At 46.7% G+C, this 21,885-nt stretch overlaps 1 protein-coding gene across 4 annotated transcripts in view; it reads right to left on the minus strand.

The window, feature by feature from the left end:
- Nucleotides 1–21,885, minus strand: part of EXTL3 (exostosin like glycosyltransferase 3) — a 131,161-nt gene that overhangs the window by 37,326 nt on the left and 71,950 nt on the right. For 3 of the 4 annotated variants that reach the window (XM_054001630.1, XM_054001628.1, XM_054001629.1), the window contains exon 3: nucleotides 9,858–9,953. The exons of the other annotated variant lie outside the window; for it this stretch is intronic. The gene's annotated coding sequence lies outside the window, so the exon portion shown is untranslated. The remainder of the gene's footprint in view (nucleotides 1–9,857; nucleotides 9,954–21,885) is intronic. 4 annotated transcript variants of the gene reach the window in all.

Raw genomic sequence — 21,885 nt, forward strand, 5'->3', positions numbered from 1 at the left:
CTCTTTTATCCAGCGTCCTCTCTAACATCTTTGTTCTGTTCCCATTCCACTCATTTCCCAAATTTGTGCCTAGTTTCCTTTTTTTTTTTTTTTAATTGCTCTCAATATGTCACTCTATATTAGTCAACAGCAGATTTATTTAAACGTGTCAATGCTGTTGCTTAGCAGATCTGACTGTGCTTTACCATTTCAGCCTCCTTCAGAGTCACATGTTCCCCTTCCCAGAGCTCCCCAGCATGTTTGGATCACCAGGAAGTTTGAGGAAAACAAAAATAATTCTAATTCTAAAGACAGGCCACTGGCCTGCCTGGAAAAGCGTCAGGAAAACAAAAAAACACCTCCAAAAACAACCAAGAAGAGGAATTCTGCCCCAAAACCCACATGATTTGTTAAGAAGCAGCATCAGGTTCTGGTCTTCTTCCATTTTCTACCTTTTACCCATGAGCTTCAATAGAAGTAATCAAGTAAATGATCATCCAGAGCTTTGGAAAGGGTCTGATATGGAGCCAGTATCAGCTTTCCCCTGCAGCAGCTAATTTTAGGAAATGCCCTTCAACCACTCTATAAAAGGCTGGGAACACCCAGGTGAGAGCATGTTCTGACCTTTGAAATTAGATTTGGGTCTTTGCTGAGGCAGAGAGAGAAGATAATGTGCAGCTAAATCCCCCACAGGAGGTTCTCTGCTCGGGCTTTCCGAGCTCTCCACAGCGATGGCGTTGATTTGGCCATTGCCCCCAGATTCCAACTTGCACATTCACAGACAAGTCACTGGAGAGCCTAGTGGCTCCTAGCAGCACCAGCTCCACACATAAACTGTGGCACAGCTGTCCCAAAATGCTGATGGAATCATGGAATCACAGAATCATCAAGGCTGGAAAAGCCCTCTGAGATCACGGAGTCCAACTCACAATCCAGTGCTGACAAGCCCACCCTAAACCATGACAAAATTCTTTATGAAAAGGACTAAGCAAAACCAAGAAAACATCACCCTTCTGCAATCCACTGAAGCAGAACAATCCCAAACTCCCAAGAGCACCCCAAAATCTGCCATGTGGCCACCAGCAGATGCCAAGTCTGCACATTCATTGAGGGCTCTGACTGTGAGATCATCTCCATGCTTGGCTCCACTCCAGGTGCATTTCCCACATTGCCCCTAAGCCAACCTCATCTTCTGCCCCAAAATCTCCAGCTCAACCACCACCTGCATCCCTCCCCTCCAGGCTGGTTTAGAATCCCAGAATCCCACACTGGTTTGGGTTTGAAAAAAACCTTAAGGCTCGTCTCCTTCCAGCGGGGATGCCACTCCCTAGGATCAGGTTGCTCACGGCCCCATCCAAGCTGGCCTAGGGGGAATTAAATCCCAGGAACTGATGCCATCAACACCATCTCCAGCAGCTGCTAATTCCACATTCAGAGTGTAGATCACATCCAAGAAACCGGGCTCACAACCTTGGGAACCCATACCACAACCTGAGACAGCCCAGCTGAAGACAAATCACACAGCAGGACCTGCCAGAACGGCTGCTGATGGGTTTCCAAAAATAACCCAGTCCCCTTTCCATGGTGCTTGATGTCCATTTACTTACAGCCACCTAAAAATAGCCCTTCCCATTCGGATCGATGACGGGAGCCGACAGAAGTGAAAGGAGCTCATCACTCCACAAACACAGGACTAAAGGAGATAAAACACTTTGGAAATGCAGCGTAGGGAACAATCCCGCTCTGGCCCCGAGACAGCCAGCTGGATGGGTTTAATGATTCTTCTCCAGCACCAGCTGTGATTGAATTTATTTCCATTTGGTGTGATTAAAAAGAAAGAGACGGATAAAAGGGAGAACAGAAAGTCCAAGATTTCAAAAGACACTAAAAATAAAATAGTTTGTGTGAGCTTGGCACCCTACCTTGACAATTTTTATATGTGTCAGCCAAGCCCAATAACCCAAAGGGAAGGCACAAGTCATTTACAGGTGGGGAAACGAAGGCACAGAAATGTTAAAATACCAATTCAATCATCAATAAAATCAACAGCAGGAAGAGGTTTAAAGGACAGGCGTTCCTGAGGCACCTGCCTATATCCAGGCCCTAAGATCCCTGTGTATTTACTCTTTATGGAGCCATTTTAATAGTTTCCATTGCCTGGCAAGTGCAGATCGATGCTGGGGAGTTCAGTGGCTCCTCACCACGAGTTCCAGTCCATTTAGCTGATCAAAGGGAGCCGCTCTGCCGAGCCCATTCGCACCTCACGGGGGAAAAGGCACTTCCTCAAAATTCCAAGGTATAAGTTTAGCAGCAGGAGGCCAGAAATTAATCCCTTTATTTAAACATTAACAACTTTTAAGTGTCTCTAAGCAATTGTGAAGGCTTTATTAGAGAAGGCAATGAAAGCTCGTGAGCAGCCAAGTCAAGAGGAAGCCAAGGTTACCTGCACTCACGTTCTGAGTATTAACTTTGACAGCACAAACTCACCCTGCAGAGGGTTTGTACCTGGAATAAAGAGGACAGCAACACCTTGCTGCCATCTGAAGTCTGTGGGCAGGGACGGATGGAGCAAATCCTCCTGGAATCCATTCCCGTGGCCACGAAGGGTAAGAAGATGTGCTGTGGGCAAACTGAGCCTCATTGATTCGTCTTCTGAAACCATCTTTGGCAGATGTTAATCACCTTGACAGCACCAAGGTTTCTGATGTAGCCTCCTCTGTGGATATTCAGTAGGAAAACCAATGACTGGAACAGGAGCCTGGAGAGCTGGTGGACCCTCCAGCCCAGCACAGTCAAACCTGAACTGGACAAAGCTTCGAGCAATCTCATCTACCTTTGCCATAAGCAGGACACTGTATTAGAGACTTCCAAAGATCCCTTCCAAACTTGTTTGTTCTACAACTCACAGAAATGCCAGAGAGAAGGTGGAAGCCTTTCCTGGAGACATCTGAACTAGATAAAGCTGTAATGGATAATAAAAATAACTCTTAGTAAGCTTTTCATTGGATGTATGAGCTGGTGGCAGCGAGGAGCCTCCCAGCACACTGTGCTTCCCTCTCTCCAACATTTACCTCTGGACACAGGAATACATCTCTTCAGTTAAGACACTTTCACCACTTTCACACTAAAATTCAACACGTTTTAGCGGATTTGTAGGGCTTAATACTTGTAGGAGGTGATAAAACATTCATGAGAACAACACTGTGAGATTAAATGGGTTGGGCTGGCATTAAAAGACATTTAAGGGACAGCCTTTTAAGGACCAGCTCTCTGCTCAACCACTACACAATCATTTCCCCAAATCCTTCCATGTATGCAGCATGCAGGGAGATACACAAGGTGTGCACATCCCCCCCTGGATCCTGTCTGGGTGCTGTAGTGGGAGGAAAAAAGCATGGATTAGATGCTGTCTGAATTGCAGAAGTCACTAGGTTTGGCTTTTTTTGAACACCTCCCTGTTACTGGAAAGTAACAATTGAGTTTCACCAAAGTCAAAAGCTCCTCTCAGGTTCATTTCCCTTTCGGCTGCTCCAACAACTGTCTTGCCAAAATCCATGGAAGACAAAATCTATACTTCCTAGGATTCACATTTTGAAATGGCTCCAAATGCAGAGCAAAGGTTTCACCTTTAAGACACTCTTGCAAGGCACACAGCAATCTCCCTGACTTTGCTGGTCCTGATCCAGATGGGAAAAAAAAAAAAAATCCCAAAGCACAAGTCAGTTTTTTTGCTGACCAGGATTACCTGGCTTAGTATCAGCAGCCTTCAAGGACACGGTCTAGCACACTCGAGTGGAAATCACCAGTGCTGGATGCAGCTCCCTTAAATCCTCTAAGCCTCTGCTTCTCTGCTGGAACAGCTAACTGCTGATAAACTCACTTTCAGACTATTTTCATAAAACTGAGGGTCAGCAAATTATTTGCTAATTAAATCTGTCACATAATTCTCAGCCCGATGCATAACTCAAGCCAGCTCCACTGAGCAGAGCGGCAGGCAGGGGTCAGCTGCCTGCTCTGAGGTGTGACAGGGCTGTGGGGTCACCAGGCCTCGGTGACAGATTCCTCAGAGCCACATCTTGCAGCAAGCTGTGTTCTGCAGCCTCTCCAAGCCCTGCACCCACCTCTGCAGAGTTTGTCCATGTTTAGTGACACGTTCTTGCTTTGGTTCATCCCTTGGCTCTGCACAACTTGTCCTCCTCCAGCAGCTCAGAAGGCGCTCCTTGCCCAGGGTGGCTTTGCAGATGAAGGGTGAGACCTTGCAATGATTAACTCCCAGCATCTAAAATGATCCTGACTCTTTTCAAAGTCACTCTGAAGAAACATAACAATCCTGCCCCCAAAAACGTCTCCAGTCTTGGGAGGCTGTTCTATTTCCAACCAGAGGAGGGCAACCACACATGTTCACAACCAGCAGCAATCCTTCTGCCTGACACAGAAAAATGCACTTTATTCCCATTCCCAAGCACCAGAAGAGTTGTTTCATCTTTCCCATTGTGCCTTATTTATGTCTGTTCCCTTCCTTGTGCTATTTAAAGAGCATTCCCCATACAGAATCACAGAATTACAGAAAGGTTTGGGTTAGAAGGGACCTTAAAAATCATCCAGTCCCACTTCCTGCCATGGGCAGGGACAGCTTCCACTATCCCAGGTTGCTCCAAGCCCTGTCCAACCTGGCCTTGGACACTTCCAGGGATCCAGGGGCAGCCACAGCTTCTCTGGGAATTCTATTCCAGGGCCTCCCCACCTTCTGAGTAAAGAATTTCTTCCTAAAATCCAGCCTAACTCTGCCCTGTCAGTTTAAAGTAGCAAGAGTATATTCCCTAAAGAGAACCTGAATTCCTCATTCCTCCTTCTCAGCAGCAGTTCTGCTGGCTGGACCTAGAAGCCAGCCAAGCTTGTCCAAACTGTGTGTGCCACTGACCTAGGGAGAATTCATCAATCCCAGCTGGGAACTTGGGCACTGGGAGCAAGGAAACTGCTTGTGACATGGCTATAAATAGCAAAGGGACTGGGGATATTTTCTCCCTCTTGTGTACTCCTGCCTGCCCTGCTCACATGAACCCTTCAGAGCCTGGATCAGGCTCCTCTGACGCTCTCCTGCCAATTTTGAATCATGAGATGGAGGTAAAAGGGTTTGTTCAGGAGAGCAAAACCACCTTAACTTTTATGTCTTGAGGGAGAATACCCTGCAAGTAGCGCCATTCCTCAGCGCTTAGCTGGAAAACCCAGGGAAAGGCAGGAGTTTGTGGAAGAGGCCCCAGGTGGCTCAGCTCTTCACCCTCTCCCCTCTCCCTGTGGACATTTCAACAGCACAAGGCACTGGAGTTACAGGGGGAGACACAGGGATTCACTCAGTACACGAAATGGAACTTCAGCAACCCCATCAACTCCGATTTTTAAGGATACTCACTTCTCCATCATCATTATGCTCTGTAGTAAAAGCCACTTTACAAGCTCAGCTCATCTGGGATGCTGTTGCATCATCACCTGATGTTGATAAACAATTATAAAAGAGGGAAAAAAAAAAGAGGCAAACAAATCCGTGTTTCTCCTCTGGCCTGGGGTGGTTTTCAGTACCATTATCAGGCACTGATTAAAAGGGGAGGAAGGAGCTTTTGTGGTTTTGGTATGGGCTGCTGTGGTCCCGTTTTGGGCCTGTTCTCTGGCCCAAATTCAGGGGTGTAAGCCAGCTATTTTCATGTTCTTGAGCTTTCTCACCTGCCCAAACACCCAGGCCACCTTGGAGGTTTAATTCCTGGTTGTGCCAACACTTGGATCAATGGCAGCTGGCTGAGGCCACCACTGGCTGGCTCCAGACTGGACAAGTGAGTGACCAGAGCAGCCCCTCATGTCCCAAACCTGAGCTGAGCAGCCCCTCATGTCCCAAACCTGAGCTGTGCTCCCATCTGGAAGCAGAGCCTGGGTTTAAAAAATCCCAGTTTACACTACTCCATGGCATTCAGTAACAAATAAATCCCACGAACCTGGCGAGGGTTATTACTCCAGCATGTAAAAAGGAGATGTTAAAGTGACAGGGAACTTCCCTGCCCGCCTTTTGTGGGGACAATACGAGCCAGCAGAGCAGAAAGACATCCAAAATACCACTTTTCAAAGCAGCAACAGATTTTTCTGTCAAAGGACAGATTTCACAAGGATGGGCATGGGTGGATTCATGGCAAAACAATCAAGCAAAGCAAGAGACACACGACCATTTCTCTTCTCTGAGTGTGGAAAAGCTTTCAGGAGATTTATAAAATAAGAGCTGCTGCTGTTGAACATCTCAAAGAGAAAGGGAGGGAGAGGAAGTGTTTCCCCCATGCAGCTCTCCAGCAGCAGCTTCTGATTGTACTCAGTGGGAAACATGGAGCACTCTCAGCACCTTCCCTCCCATGGAGCTCCAGGCACAGGGGAAGCTCAGCAATTTGCAGGATTTGGGTCCTTGCTTTTGTTCCCCTTCCCTCTCTCCCTCCCCATCCTCACTTCGACAACCACAACCACGGATGCAAAGACTGAGGAGAACACAGCAATTAAGGAATTTGAAGCCTCGCTAGCAGCTACTCTGAATGCAGGCACATGAAGCAGCAGGATTCTGCTGGTGACATTTGGACCACAAATGAAGTCCCCGAGAGTAATAAACAATCAGGTAAAGAAATCTGGAAAGAAATTACCCAGCACACCTCGTCTTCCTGGCCCCCATGAGATCCATATAAAATGTGTTAATGCATCTGATTATGATCTAAATTATGTACAGAGGCTCCTGCCAAGCACTCTGTGAAGCTTCTTTATTGTTAAGTTGGAAGTTGTTTAAGAACGGTCCAGTCATCATGTTTCAAATTAGATTTGGGGGAAAAAAAACATATTCCTACTTTATTGCTGGCTCAGAACACAGGAGAAGGTTGGGATGTGGGTTTTCTCTGCTGAAGAAAGAGCAGGAAGAGTGGGGATAGACCAGCAGAAGAGCCAGTCTGTTACCTGTTACTGTCACCTGAGCTGTGTGGCCTTACTGTAGCCACACGTGCTGGAGAATTACTGCAATTTCAACTTTCTACACCTTTTTTCCTGGAAAGGGGGTAAAACACCAAGGTGTTCCCCTGCATTCTCCACAGGCCCAAAAATTTTGAAAGAAAGGATTTCTGGAAGAGTTCTGCTGATAAGGGTAGGCAAAACACCATGTGAAATTTCCCTCACACCTGTGAGGGCTACCTGAGCTGTCACATGCTGCCAGTCCTTCGTGCTGCTTGGAGGCAGGTAAAAAAGCTGGTTCTCTCCCCAGCATGCCATACCAGGATTGGAACTTTTTAAAAAACACCACTGCCAGGTGTAAATTCAAATTTGGGAGAGCACCCATAGTTTTAACTGCAAGCCTGACAATCTCACGTGTGCTGAAAACTCCACCAGCCCAACCTGTGCTTTCTCTTCTGTTGCTGTCTGGCCAAGCCTCTGCTCCATGATCAGCATCTCCTTCCCCCTGCAGGGCTGGATTCCCAAGCCAGAGCCAAGGTCACCTTGCTCAGAGCAAGGATTTTAAAAGCAGGGTCCCTACAGTTATTAGAAGTCTTCCATCCATTGCCTCTGTCCTTCCAAGCTCACAGCTGCAGCCACAGCTGCATAAATCTGGACTAAGCAAGGCCCTGTGGAAGTGAAATAGGATATAAATAGTTTTTACAGGTTTGTTTTGCTCTATATATGTATATAAATCATACACACACATATATATGCCAGATATGTCTGCACCTCATTGAATCAGGGAATGATTTGGGCTGGAAAGGACTTTAAAGATTGTCCCATTCCACCCCTGCCATGGGCAGGGACACCTTCCACCATCCAAGGGTGCTCCAAACCCTGTCCAACCTGGCCTTGGACACTTCCAGGGATCCAGAAGCAGCCAGAGCTTCCTGGGAATTCTATTCCAGGGCCTCACCACCACTCTTACAGTAAAGAATTTCTTCCTGAAATGTCATCTAACCCTGCAGATCTGCAGGAAGTCAGGGATAAGAACTACCATTTCTAGCCACCGTGGTAATGTAGTGGTTTAAACACCCAAAAAATGCTTTAATGTAGGATCACAGGCTGGATCCCAGCCAGGCAACAACACTGCTTTTAAAGGAGTATTTATCTCCATAAAACACTTCCTAAACAATGTGCTCAGTGCTTGAAAATAAAGCCTCGCTAAACAACCAGATTTTAACCTGGAATTCTGCATGCTGGCATTCTCTGCTGCTCCAGGTAAGTCTGATTCCCTTACACAGCACTGTGATTTTCTTTTTAAGAAGAAAAGGAATTTTCTCTTTCAGTTTAACTCTGAGGCAAGATGGAAGACCACAGCCTGGCCTCAAAGACGTGAGATCTTTTGAACTCCAAGTCAGCATGCTCTCACAGGAGCTGAGCTCGAGGGCTGCTCAGGAATAAATCAAAAAGGATTTACTCTTTCACTTGAACAAGGCAGGAAGAAAAACTCCATAGATGCACAAATATGGGTTGGGGGTGGGGAGACAGCTAACAGGTTTCAAAAAAATAATTTAAAAAATCAACTTAAGAATGCCATGATGGTTTGATAGTCACAGTCCCATAAGCTAAACACCACCCTGCATGGTTGGATTTCCTGCAAGAAATCACAGGCACAGTTGCTAAGCCTGCTGGAAGCAGTTCAGCCCAAGAATATTCAGAGCAGATGCTCCAAGCACGGCTCACAAGGACACGGCGCTCCCGGAGAAATCCTCTGACAGGGAGGCAAAACAGGGGCTTGAACTGGCCATGTGTCATTGGAGCTGCAGCTGTGATCTCTTCACAGGGGAGCAGAGTTCATGGCCAGAAGGGACCTTGAGAGCACCTCATGTGCCTTGTGCTGAACCACAGCCCATCACAGCTCATCCACGTTTTCCTGAGAGAAGGAATCAGATTTAGCAGCCAGATTCCGACTTGAGTAACTCTGGTGGCTCTCAGTCACGATCCACGTGCTGCTTCCTCTCCAAAACTTGGGCTGACAGAGCAGCTTTGTGCAGGATGCTACTGCCCCGTGGTGTCCTTGTGTCCCTGTGCCAGGAAATGCCATTCCCTGGAGCACGCAGGAGTGACTCCTTTGCTTCACTCCTGACACCTTTGCTGGAGCCCAAACTCATCAGCAGTTTTGACAATACTCCAGAGCCTGAGTTTGCCTGAAGGAGCTCAGCACAGGGCACAAAATCTCATCCTCTGGCTTCCTTACAGGAGTCAGAAGAAAACTGGAGAAGAAGAAATGTGCTGCTGGCAGCAATTCCAGCCTCTGCAGTGAGATTGGAAGGCTCCCAGACAGCCACACACCCCCACAAGAGCTGTGATCAGCACCCATGGACCAATCCTCACACCTCAATTACAAAGAGTCTGTGGACAAGAATCTGCCCAGAGAATGATGTTAAAGAAGAAAAAGGTTCAGAGCCCAACTTCCCCCTGAGCTATGTGCAGGGATTTGGATCCCGAGGCACCCAGACACTGAGCTCAGACCATTAGTGACATTCAACATTGCTTTTAAAATCAGAATTGAAAACTGCTGAAACCAGAATATTGTGAAATATTCTTTTGCTTCTTTGCCTGCACTTCTGCCAAATGAATCTGGCTAAAACTTTCAGCAATTAATGGATGATTAAATGAAAGAGCTGATGGCCAAAAAATATGTAAGGAGCTTGATTAAAGCTCTGGGGGTGACACTGTGCTGGTCCTGCCCTATTTTTACAAGCTTTTCTCATCTCAACATTATTTCAACTGGACTATGGGGAGGAGGAGAGTGTTGTTAGAAGGGTGTGAGATGTTTTGGTAAATTATGTTAAAATCCAGCAAGGGAAGAAGTAACTTAACCCCAGGCATAGGGCAGCCTGACACTGCAGAGCTCCTTTGTGCTTTACCTGTTGTCCCTCAGCTCCTTGGCTCAGACCTGTCCCACATCGACTCCTTTGCCACCTCTCTTCTTTCTCCCAGCACTGATCTCAAGGGTTTCCCTCCTGTTTAACAGAAAAACACAGACAAAACCACATGGACTCAAGAAATAAGTTATGCATGGCATCGTGCAAGAGAGGCACTCTGACACAAACATTCCTTCTGGACCTCTCCAAACAGGGATTGACAACCCGGGGGAGTGGAAGGTGGCCCTGCCCATGGCAGGGAGTGGAACAAGATGAGCTTTAAGGTCCCTTCCCTCCCAAACCATTCTGAGATTCTGTGATTTATGATGTGGTCTTAAGCCTGGAAGCTCCCACAAGTTTGACAATTTGGGCTGCTGGGGAGTAAGGGAGGCTGAATGGGGAATCAGGCACAAATGAGACCACCTGGAGAAGGGATATTGCAAATCTGTAAGAGATCAGATGTGGATCATCAGCTCCCTGCTCCATCAGTTCTCAGCCTGCTTCCAGGCATTCTCAACTTTCTCAGCTCACTTCACACAAAATTCTTCTTGTACAACACCTGGTAATTGACAGCTCTCAGGTTACATCCCTTTGATCATTTCCCACAAAAATATTAAATAAAGTCATTATCTCCATTGTTCCATAAGTGCCAAGGTCCAAGAGGATCATTGCAAGTCATCCAGCCTGACCTGTTCCATAACACACCACGAGTTCCACCCACCAAGTCCAACCTCAAGCCCAGCAATTCCCACCAATTCTTCATCCATTTTTTTCCCTAGCTCAAATCCTCTCTCAGCCACACCTCTGCTGCAAACAACCCATCTGACCTCTGCAGACAAATAGATTAAAAAATTAAAAGAAAAATAAAATACCTTTTGTTAAGAAAAGCCCGAGGCTCCAGGATTATCCATCGAGGGCCCATCAGTGGCACTTCCCTTTGTTTTAAAACAAAAAGGATCATCTACATCCTGTCTTCATCCTCCCACACAGCCTCTGGGACAGCAGAGCATCTCAACCTCCCTCTCCCCACCCTGACTCTCACTAATGTGTTCCATACTCGCAGCCTCTACCCAGTCCCAGCTCCCGGCAGGGAGTCAGGGCTGGTCCTTGGAGGCTGGTGCTGCTTATAAAGGCTGCTTCCATTCCCTTCCATCCCTTTCACTTCAGCTGGCAAAACACTTCCTGAGTGCCCACATCTTCGGGATACAAAGAAGGAAACACATCGTGATGGGAGCTGGTCTCTCCTGGCACGCTGCAGGTCCTGGCACCGTTCCATCAGCAGACGCTACAAAATGTTTGCAGAAACAAGAACAGCCAGGACCCTTCTACCCCTCCTTCCTTCCCTGATTGCAAAGTTCCTCCCAGAGCTCTCCAGAAATCACGAGTGAAGATGTTACTCAACAGCCACAGCTGAGGGTTTCATCTCATCGTGACCTGTGAAATACCCACTTCAAACCTCACCCACGCTGCACGAGCCCAGCATCTGCACAGCCCTCGCTGCCTCTCCCAGGTCTGGAGACGTTTTATGGCAAGCTTGGAATGCTGACGGTTTACCAAATAAAAATCTGCCTTTTTTTTTCTTCAAAGCCACCGATTATTTTGAGTCCTTGAAACTCTGGCCACTTGGGGCAAGGAATCAGAGCATCTGGCAATGGGATGCCCAAATCCATCAGCCAAACAAACCACTCTCCTGAGAGTCACAGAATTGTTTGGGTCAGAAGGAACCTCAAATACCATCTCATTTCAACCCCCTGCCACAGGCAGGGACACCTTCCACTAGTAGAGAGCGTAAGAGTTTTTTTAAAAAGCCTAATTTTAATGTAAACTCTGGAAAACATCAGACTCTTCATAGAAGAAATGCCACTTCATGATTAAAGTGAAGGCCCTTGTCTAATAAACACTATATAATTAATATGATGTAAAAATTCCAGCATATATTAATGTTTTATTCTGATCACTGTCATTAAAGCAATAACAGCACCCCATCAGAGGCTCACCCCCTCAAAAAAAAGGGTGATTTCTCCCTACCCTCCACCAGAGAAGAGGTGGCAAGTCGCTGTTCCAACTTCATTTTATATTTTATTAGTTTTTACAAGCCAGCTATGCTAAAAGGTTGCACCAGTAATTTAAACTGCAGCTGTCAGCAGAAGTGAAGGACATTGTGGGATACATTTTATTCCAGCTCTTTTATTGCCTGGCTCCTTGGAGTGATTCAAGCAGCTTAAGGATTTTAGAGGCACTGTCACAACAGCTTCTGGCCCGTCGCAAGCTGCTATTTGAGCACAAAAAAAAGTATCCAAAACCTCCAACTTTCAAAGAACTGGCTGGACCAGCAGAAGCTGTTCAAGACTCAGCAACTCCTGAATGCCACCAAATTGTTCCCTCAAAGGGACAGGAACATTCTGAAATGTTATTTCCACTTGGCACAAGGGGAGGGGGATCCATAAAACAATAAAACAGGGGGAAATGCTGATTTCTGCAGCTCTGCCAAACCACAGGAACACACAGAAACACGTCGTGACTCTCCCCACCATCGGGAGCCAGCAGTGCTCTGTCACATCTGCTGGGACCCAGCAAGGCAGGTGACAAGCTGGGGCCAGGAGCACAACAAGGCTGGCACAGACCCAATCCAGGAAAACCTCCAAGAGTGCTGGCCAGAGGAGAAATGTTTTGGAAGATTCCTGAGCCAGCAGGCACCTGTCCCAGCAGCACCCCAGGGTTCTGCTGGACTCTTCCCTACGGATGATCAAAAAGAAAATTAATTCCTTGAACTTGAGGACCAGCCTCACCACACCAGGCTGGTGGGAGATGTTGGTTTTCATCCCCATCCAGCTGCCCTGGACACTGCAGGGCTGGAGGGGAGGAACATTCTGCTGCTGAGACATCTGCTGGCTGCTCGCCTGGCACAGGACTCCATTCCAGATCCCATCAGGGAAAAGAGGGAAATATTGCTTTGTGGGAGGGTGGAAGGAGCAAGGGCCATTCCTGGTGAAAGCACTGCAGGGCTTTGGGCAGCAGACAATGGTGTGACTGAGCCTGGTGTCCCCATTGCTCCCCAGGGTGCTGAGCTTTCCTGAGGTCCCCATCTCCTACCCACACACAGCAAGCCATGAGACACACGTGGGTCACCCTATCCCTCTTGGGGCTGCAGCTCTTGGGGTGGAGCTCTTGGGGTGTTTGCAGAGAGGGAGAGCCAAGGCTGACAATCCTGGAAGGGCTCACAGGGCCATGGGGTCACCTGCATTGGTCCTGACTCAGCACGGAGGGGACACTGCAGGACCCCGGTCACTCTGTGCCACGGGCAGAGGAGAGAAATCCTCATCCCCATCCCATCCAACCTGGCCTTGGACACTTCCAGGGATCCAGGGGCAGAGATTCCAAAGATCCAGGGGCAGCCACAGCTTCTCTGGGAAACCTGTGCCAGGGCCTCCCCACCCTCACAGCCAAGAATTTTTTCCCAAAATCCCATCCAGCTCTGCCCTCTGGCAGTGGGAAGCCAGCAGAATATCAGATGATCCCACAAGTACTGGATCATTCTCAACTGTCCCCTGCTGTGGGTCCCTCCATGTCCCCCTTCAGCACATGCAGACATTGTGCCAGGAGAGGTCCCTGGTTCCCAGAGCTTAAAATCTGTGAGGACAAGTAAAACTTACTTTGCAAACAATCATCTTTTAAGCAGAGGGAAAGTTCTTAAACCCGGACTTTGGCATTTTTGAGTGTGGGACATGTTTTAATGTATTAAAAAAAAGTTTTTCAGGTCACCTTTGATGCAGAGTTGTCTGGAAGGGGGAGGCTGTCAGATGGTGTCTTAGCAAGGGCATATCTGCTCCCTGGGCACGGACTCAGAGCCCCTATGGCACCTGAATATTCCATGTTTGTACTCCAAGCCCCACGGACACTCCTTTGATGTGGTGAGCTGCAGCTCCTAAAGGTCTCTGGAGATCACAGGAATCTACGTGATGGGATGAATTTAGTCGATAAAGAGCCTTCCATCCTTTGAAACAGAACTTTACTGTTGTTATCTTTTATAAAGAACATTTAAATTGCCTTTTTTTTTTTTTTTCCCCCGATGCCTGATGCAGAGAGCAGCTGTGAAGAGATGCCCAGGAAGGCTCCTCTGCTCCACAGGGAATCCAGCCCTGCTCTTACACACATGGTCTCTTCCTGGCCTCTCCTGCTCGCTGCTCCAACATAAACAAGACCTACATCCTCCTGGAAATTAAACCCAGCCTCTCAGATATGTACACAGATCTCCTCATGCCCTGCAGGAAACAGGGATGGAGAATTTGCAGCCCCAGGTGGCCTGGAGCAATCCCTGTTCATGGGGGCTGGGAAGGCCAGGAGGAAACACACGGCACTAAATGGCATCTTGGGATATTTAATGCTCTCACTTTTCTTTTCTGACCTCATTTCTTCACCAGCCAAAGAAATGTGTCCATTTTCCTCTGCTCATCCTCTCAGAGTTCACCAAAAATCTTTTTCCTTTACTCCTGGTCACAAAAACATCCCAATCTGCTTCCATCTCACTCTTCCCTGACAATTATCTCCACTTGCTCCCCTATTTTCTCTTCTTTCAAGGCTCTTATCCAGGCCGGCTTTTTCTTTCCCTCACCTGCCTGCACCACCATTATTTCTCCCACTGTCAGAGGTGCCACTGCCAATCTAAAACTTGGCTTCAGTACAATTATTTAAGCTCATTCTCCTGCACTAAGGCCGACAAATATTGCAACCTAATACAGAAATATGCCCAGGAAATCATTCCTGGGATGCTCCAACCTGAGTTGAAGGCCAACATGATGGAGACAGAGCAACACAAGCCCAGATCCACAGCTCTGGAAAGCATTCCTGGCACTCCCACTCCAAGTGCCATTAAGGAGATGCCAAAGAGCAGCAGATGTTTGGACAACACAAAACATTACATCAAACTCTGATATTTAAGAGCAGAAAAGTTCCCCAGGCTAATTCAGGCAACGTGTCCCATAAAAATGGCCAAAAAACCATCAGGGTCCATTAACTGCATTTGCTCTCCAGAATCTGCTCCTGAATTGTTTATGCATGGAGGTTACCCAGCGTATTAATCCTCCAGAAAAGAACATGTAAAGCAGAGCTGGAAATGAAGGAGTGCTTGGGAATCCTGTTTTTATGAGTGGGATAACACAGGAGGGGTCTACAGGGGGAGAAATCCCCACAAGAAAACTCCAGAGAGCCCCTATTTCCCACAAACAGGGAAATTAAAACCTGTTGTTGCAAGCAGAGAGAAAGTCAAAGATTTTATGATCCTGCTGTGAGAAAGGAATTTTAACAGGCTGGTGAAGGATAAACTGTTCGTTTCTTCCATAAACCTGAACAAAACCAAGTGATTTCCCAGAAACAAATTGGGAAATTATCCTCCCTGGCCCCAAGAGTCAAGTCCAAACCTGCCAAGTTTCTTCCGCCTTCTCTTTATCCTGTACCTTCACAGACTTTGCTGGGCTGGGTTCAGACTCACGATCCAAATTTAGGCAGATTGGAGATGCCCTAAAAGCTGCTGAGTCACCAGAAGGGAAAGGGATTTAAGCTAATAATTTACCTTCAGCTGAGCAAGAGCCTGCCAGCACACAAGGCAGGGTGTAACTCATGCTGGAAGTGCTCCACTGAGAGCTCTGTGTTCCCATTCACCCATCCCAGATGCCAGAATTCCCCTTTCTTGCCCTCTTGCAGGACAGACACAACTCTCGACCTTGACCTTTGGGTAGCCAAGTGACCACTGAAAACCCAAAGGGAAAAAGATTCCCTTTAAAAATCCCTAAATTCCCTCAGCAAGCTCAGGTCTGCAAACCTAGACAGGGCTTTGCATAGGAAAAGAAGGAATGCACAGAGATTTCCAATGTGGATATGAGGGTGGATAAGGAAAACAGGACATTTACCGTGGAAGTGTTACTCCTAACATTTATCAAGGAGTAACAACACAAAAGACAATATTTCAATTGGGTATTAGGAATAATTTCTTCCCCAAAAAAGTTGTCCAGCTCTGGCATGGCTGCCCAGGGCAGTGGTGGAGCCCCCATCCCTGGAGGGATTTAGATGCTGTGTGGATGTGACACTTGGGGACATGGATCAGTGGTGGCTTTGGCAGTACTGGGGGAGCAGCTGGACTCAATAATCTTAGAGAAGTCTTCCAACCTAAATGAGTCCATGATTAGGATTTACTTTTGAGAGGAAAGAAGGAGATTTTTCCTCCCTTACTTAACTCAGAAAAACTTTATTAAAGAAATCACTTTGCACACACTTCAAGACTTTCAGAAATAAAAACTGGACCTTCAAATTAAGGTTCCTGGTGTTCCTCCTCACCTGAACCAACAGCTGGGGATTTTACAAATCCTTTTCACCTTAAACCAGCTGAGTGGCACAGAGAATTACCATTAAGTCAGGGATGCTCAGCAAGGGTAAATGAACTGCTGCAAAGAATGACTCGAGGGCACATCAGAATCTCTCTTGGCACAGTTCTTCCTTCTCCAGCAGGAAGAACACATAGAAGTGGCAACAATCCCCTTCCAGAAAATTGCCCTGAGCTCCCAGCCCACTGCCAAAATTAATTCAAAAGGAACTGATCCAAGGAAGAACTTCCAGGATTTTATGGTGCAAAGCCACCCTCTGTTCCATGATAGTATTTTGCTTTCACAGCAGAAAAGGTGCCTTGAGATTTTGTCTTCAAGAAAGGCAATGGAAACTTCTTTTGCTCACTGCCACCAAACTGGTGTACCTCTCTGACCCTCTCTGGATCTCAGCATTCCCACAGGTGAAGCAAGTTCAACCTCCAAAGATAAACTCAGAGGCAGCAAATCCATCTCTTCCTGGGAGTTTGCTCCAGTGATTAACCTCAGCCCATGTCTACCTTTCAATGTCACCTTCCAAGCAGCTTCTCCCCACCCTATCCCCAGAGAAGGGATTCAAGTTTTGATCTCTCTCCTGACCCATAAGCACTGTGGGAGAGTTTAGAAGTTCAACTCTAGATATTTTCACCCTGATCCAAAAGCTGCCCTGCTGCTCCTTCTGCAGGATCTCCAGCTTTTCCCACATCTATTTTAACACACGGATATCGGAGCTAAATAAGCTACTTGAACAGTATTTTCAGAAATTCAGCTTTTGGAGTCAAAACATCCTTTGTTCCAATTTCCCAGCTCACATGTCCATAGATGGCATTAAACACTTCTTATTTGGGGAACTGAAGCAGATTTGGCTGCTCAGTCCAACCACAAGTACCTTTGCACAGCAGCTGTTCCTGGAGGGCTGGGCCCTCTGCCCCAGGCACAGCCCACTCTGCTCACTCCATCCTCCAGTTTAAAAATCATCTGGATTGCTCCAAGTCATTTTTCATATTCTTGGAGCAATTTATTACTCCACTGGTGTTGTGCACTCCACAGATTTTCTTGTTCTCTGTACTTGATGAAAATCACAAGGGCCAGGACGCAGCTACTCCTAAGAACTCCCATGATCACATTTACAGCTTTATCACAGCCTTTCCATGAATTTTATTTCCTATCCTGATGAAAAAAGAGCAGAGACAGTGGCTCACACCATCATCATGACAGCTCCGATGCTGCCTGGTCACACAAAGATGGATTTGTTCAGAGCAGCTCATGGAGAACCCACTCCTCCCTATAAGCACAAATTTAACACTCAATTTCTTTTCACTACAGACAAGAGAAAATTGATTAAGCACAAGAAGCAGTCCTTAAAAAATGAATCTGCTTATCTGCTCTCTATCAAACAAAAATAACCTGAAAAACTGGCAAATCTAAGTGTTTGCCCAGCACATAAGACAAATCATCCTTCAGTGACTCTCACATTTTCCTCCTGCTACCTGGAACTCCTGCAGCCCTTTGTCACCACAGGAACGATGGGGTGGTGCCACCAGCAGTGATGTTTAATTCTGTGACTTCAGCATGTTCAAAACCTTTATCAGAAGGCTGTGAAGTCCAGAGCTCTGCTGCGTTTTGTCACAGGCTCCATCTTGAAGCCAAAGCAGGTTGTTTGCTGGTTTGGTTTGTTACACAGGAACATCTCCTGCATTAATTCCTGCTGGGTTAACTGAGCATGGGGGACACGTGTGGTCAGCTCAGCCGTTGTGCCAGGAAAAATTTCCTGTATCAGGAAGACAGGTCCAAAATAATCTGTATTGCCCCACCGTAGTTCTTTTTCTTGCAGGTCACCACCACCTCCACCAAAAAAAAAAGAAGGGATTTTTTTCCCCACTGTCCCCTATGAGGCTCCAAGCCAATTGTCCAATGCACCATCCCACCTCCAGCCTGGATTCCTACAGAAATACAATTTGTACAACTGTGTGTTCTAAAATCTTCTGAAGCTGTTTCAACCCAAATTTGGCCCAGGATGAAGCTCTTAAAGCACCAACATTGCCCTTCCACAAGGACAGGAGTCTCAGAAGATGGGCAAGGACCGGCAGCTTCTGCTTATGAGGGGATGCCTCAGATTTTAATATATCACAGAATGGTTTGGGTTGAAAGGGACCCAAAAGCTCATCCAGTTCCACCCCCTGCCACAGGCAAAGACACTTTCCACTATCCCAGGTTGCCCCAAACCCCATCCTTCAACACTTTCACATTTATATGCAGGGATATTTTATCCTCTTCACCACCACACACCTGTATATACACATGTATTTTCATATAGGGACACACAGAGAGGGCAGGTCCCACCGAATTCCATCATCCCTGCAAAACTCAATCTGGGCTGTTCAAAACCAGTGCCCTGGGAAGAATATTTCTGAAGAGATTGTTTCCAGCAGCTTCCCCAAAATGACACAGTCCATGGGAACAGCGAGGACAGGATCCAACCCGAGGGTGGTATTTGGTGATGATTAAGAACTACAGCTTTTCTCCCTCCTCTCCCTCTTAATTCCCTGCTGTTATTCCCTCAGTGTTTCCAAACTGGCCCAGCTTTGGTGGACTTTTATGGGAACTGCAAACAAGGTATTTGCCAACCATCTAATCATTGCTCCCAAGTGCAGAGGCACCACTACTTGAATTGGTCACTCTGCCTTTATTTGTATTTATTTTTAATTGTAAGGAAATGTATTTTCTCAGTCTCATCCTCCAAAAGAGCTGAACAGTTTGCATTACAGTCTTCCCCAAAAGCACCAGCAACCAAACTAGTTGGAATGTTCTACCTGAAGTTTGGCATAACATGAACAATTGAAAACAGGATTTGCAAACACAGAAGCAGCTTAGGAATGCCACAATTCCCCTCTCCCAGATGAAGAACATCCATCAATCCCCTCTCAGGGCTCCTCACACACCCTTCTCTGCTGGTTTGCTTGGCTGCAATACCCAATTTAGGCTGCCTGGTCCTTTGGAAAAGACCTCAACAGTTTATTTGTCCATAAAATACACATCAGTGCTGCTTTGCACTGAAAACCACCCATTTTAGCCATGAAGGTATTGGTTTCACACAGCCACCCCAACAAGTTTTTAAAAATTCCCTTTAGATGCCCATGCACAGGCCACCAGCAGGATTTCTGAGCAGGCAGAACATGAATGTGTGTTGTGATACATTATTCACATTTCCATAATCAGGATTTCACGTTACTCAAAAGCAATTTGATGTTTGGTTTGGCTTTTTTTTTTTTTTTTTTTTTTTTTTTTTTAAGTCTCCAGCAAACCCTGAAGCTGGGGATGAAGGAGAGGAAGGGCAGGTCAAACATGGCCAGACACTGTTTTTACATGATCCTTGCCCAATTCTATTTCTCCACAGCCAAGCAGCAAAAAAAAAAAAAAAAAAAAAACAACCCTCACAAAAATCATATGGCACCATAACCAAGCCCACCATGAAAAATAAGGAATCAGAAGGGGAAGGGATGGGGCAGGATGCTGATACATCTGATGCTGCCACTCTTGTCTCAGCTCATTATTTGAGGCAGCCTGGGCTCCCCATGAGGTCCCACGGAGCACTAATGACTTAATCAAGGGACCTCCCTGGGGCTGAGGGAGATGCTCATGAATAACAGCATCAAATCAAAGCCTGGGAAATCAGTGGCACCCTATGGAAAACTGATGGGATCAGCTGGTAAATCCTTAAGCCGTTAAGTGGTGCCTTGCTCCTGCCTCATACCAAAAAATTGCCCTGACTAGAGCTGGAGGCACAAGGAATGCTAAAAATGCTAAAAAGTGGGGAGCTGGGTTCCAGAAGTCTGCAGAAAACTGATCCACACCTTTGGACAGTGCCATGAGGGACAGGACACAGGGAATGGGATAAGGGTAGGACACATGGCAGGGTTAGATGGGATATTGGGATGGAATTGCTGGCTGGGAGGGTGGGGAGGCCCTGGCACAGGGTGCCCAGAGAAGCTGTGGCTGCTTCATCCCTGGAAGTGTCCAAGGCCAGGCTGGGCAGGGCTTGGAGCAGCCTGGGACAGTGTTATGTGACCCTGCCCTTGGCAGGGGGTGGGATGAGATGACCTCTAAAGTCCCTTCCAATGCAAACCATTCTGGAATTCCATGGTTCTAAGGCAGGAGTATTTGTGCACATCCACACAATTCCCGAAGTTAAAGGCACATTTTTTGAGTAATCTCATCTTCAAGCCAAACCGGACAGCAACTTTACAGTCACCAAGCTCCTAATGCACACTCAGGGCTGCAAAATCTGCAATGACTTCAAATTCTTTACTATTAACATATTCTCCATATTAATCTTCCCCAAATGATCCATACTGGGAATTTATGTATGAGTCAGTATTAAAATCCACTGTAACTGTGTCTCTGAGCATGTCATGGAGCTTAAATACAGGCGAGCAGAGGGCATTAAGAGGCTGCTGAGAATCATTTTCTAGTACACTGGAAAGGACAAACTGTTTTTATGAGTGTGTGTTTTACAGTCTGTTTTTTCAAATTACATCTAAAATAGTTCCCAGATGGAAGTTGTATCATTCCAACTTCAATCTAAGGGATATTTTATTTTAAAAAATTAAAAATTAAATAAAAAGAGGTGAAACTTCAGAAAATTTGACTCAACTGAAAGGCCAACAATGTCTTGTGCTGCTCAGAGAGAATTCAGAGACATGGTGAAAAAAACCTTTTTCTGAGCAAAGATTCAAATAATAAGGAAACAGTCCTAAAACAGTAGCATCAAAGTTTGTCCTTAATTCTACAATGAGTGCATCAGACTGTGGCAAATTTCTTTACAAAGCTCCAGGCATCCACGAGGCAGCTGGAAAGAAAAAAGGATTCCCTTGCCCACCATGTTCTCATCCACTGCCTCCAAGCAGCCCTCCTCCTGCAAATCAATATTTTCCATTATTTTTAAGTATCCCATACAGCTGTAACATGGCTTTAACACTCTTCCCAACTCACAGCACCTCCAAAACTGGAACTCAGCTTTTAATGAGCATCAGCAATGATGGTCCAGCTCATCTCTGATTCCAGTGCTAGAGAGGTGATGCAGATCCCTCTGGTTTTGCCAAGCAAAGTAATGCTTGGAAAAACAGAGAGCAGGCAATGAAACCAGGATGCTTGGAGTTGTAGATGAGGGTAAAAGTGCAATCACCACCTGGCCTGATTTACATCCCCCAGGTATTTGTGATTTGGTCGGGACAAACGTAGGAGGGGTTTGATTACAAGACCCCAGGGCTGGAAAAAGCAACTCCCTTGGCAGCTTCCAGCCTGGCTGCTACAGGACAGGAGGGAGCAGGAGGGGAATCATTACAAACACCTGCTCTTCCACAGTGCAGAAGGAATAACTCCTGTGCCCTACACACTGAGCATGGTTCGGGCTTACTCTCCCTCCAGTCAGGATGGCCACACGCCTCTCCCAAACACCTCCCGGGTGTCCTGGCCATACCCCTGCCATGGCTATCCATGGCTCAACAGCAGCCCAGCACTCCTCAGCATGTCACCCTCCAGCCCTCTGCCAGAGCCAGACCCCTAGGGATCACCAGGGAACAGAGTGCAAACAAACAGATGAGCTTAGAAAGAAATCCTTGGGAGGAACTAAAAGCAGATTCACGTTTCCTTCACTCTCATTTCCTGTCTGCAGACCT

This window comes from Vidua macroura, chromosome 31 (assembly GCF_024509145.1).
Source record: "Vidua macroura isolate BioBank_ID:100142 chromosome 31, ASM2450914v1, whole genome shotgun sequence".
Taxonomy (NCBI): Eukaryota; Metazoa; Chordata; class Aves; order Passeriformes; family Viduidae; genus Vidua; species Vidua macroura.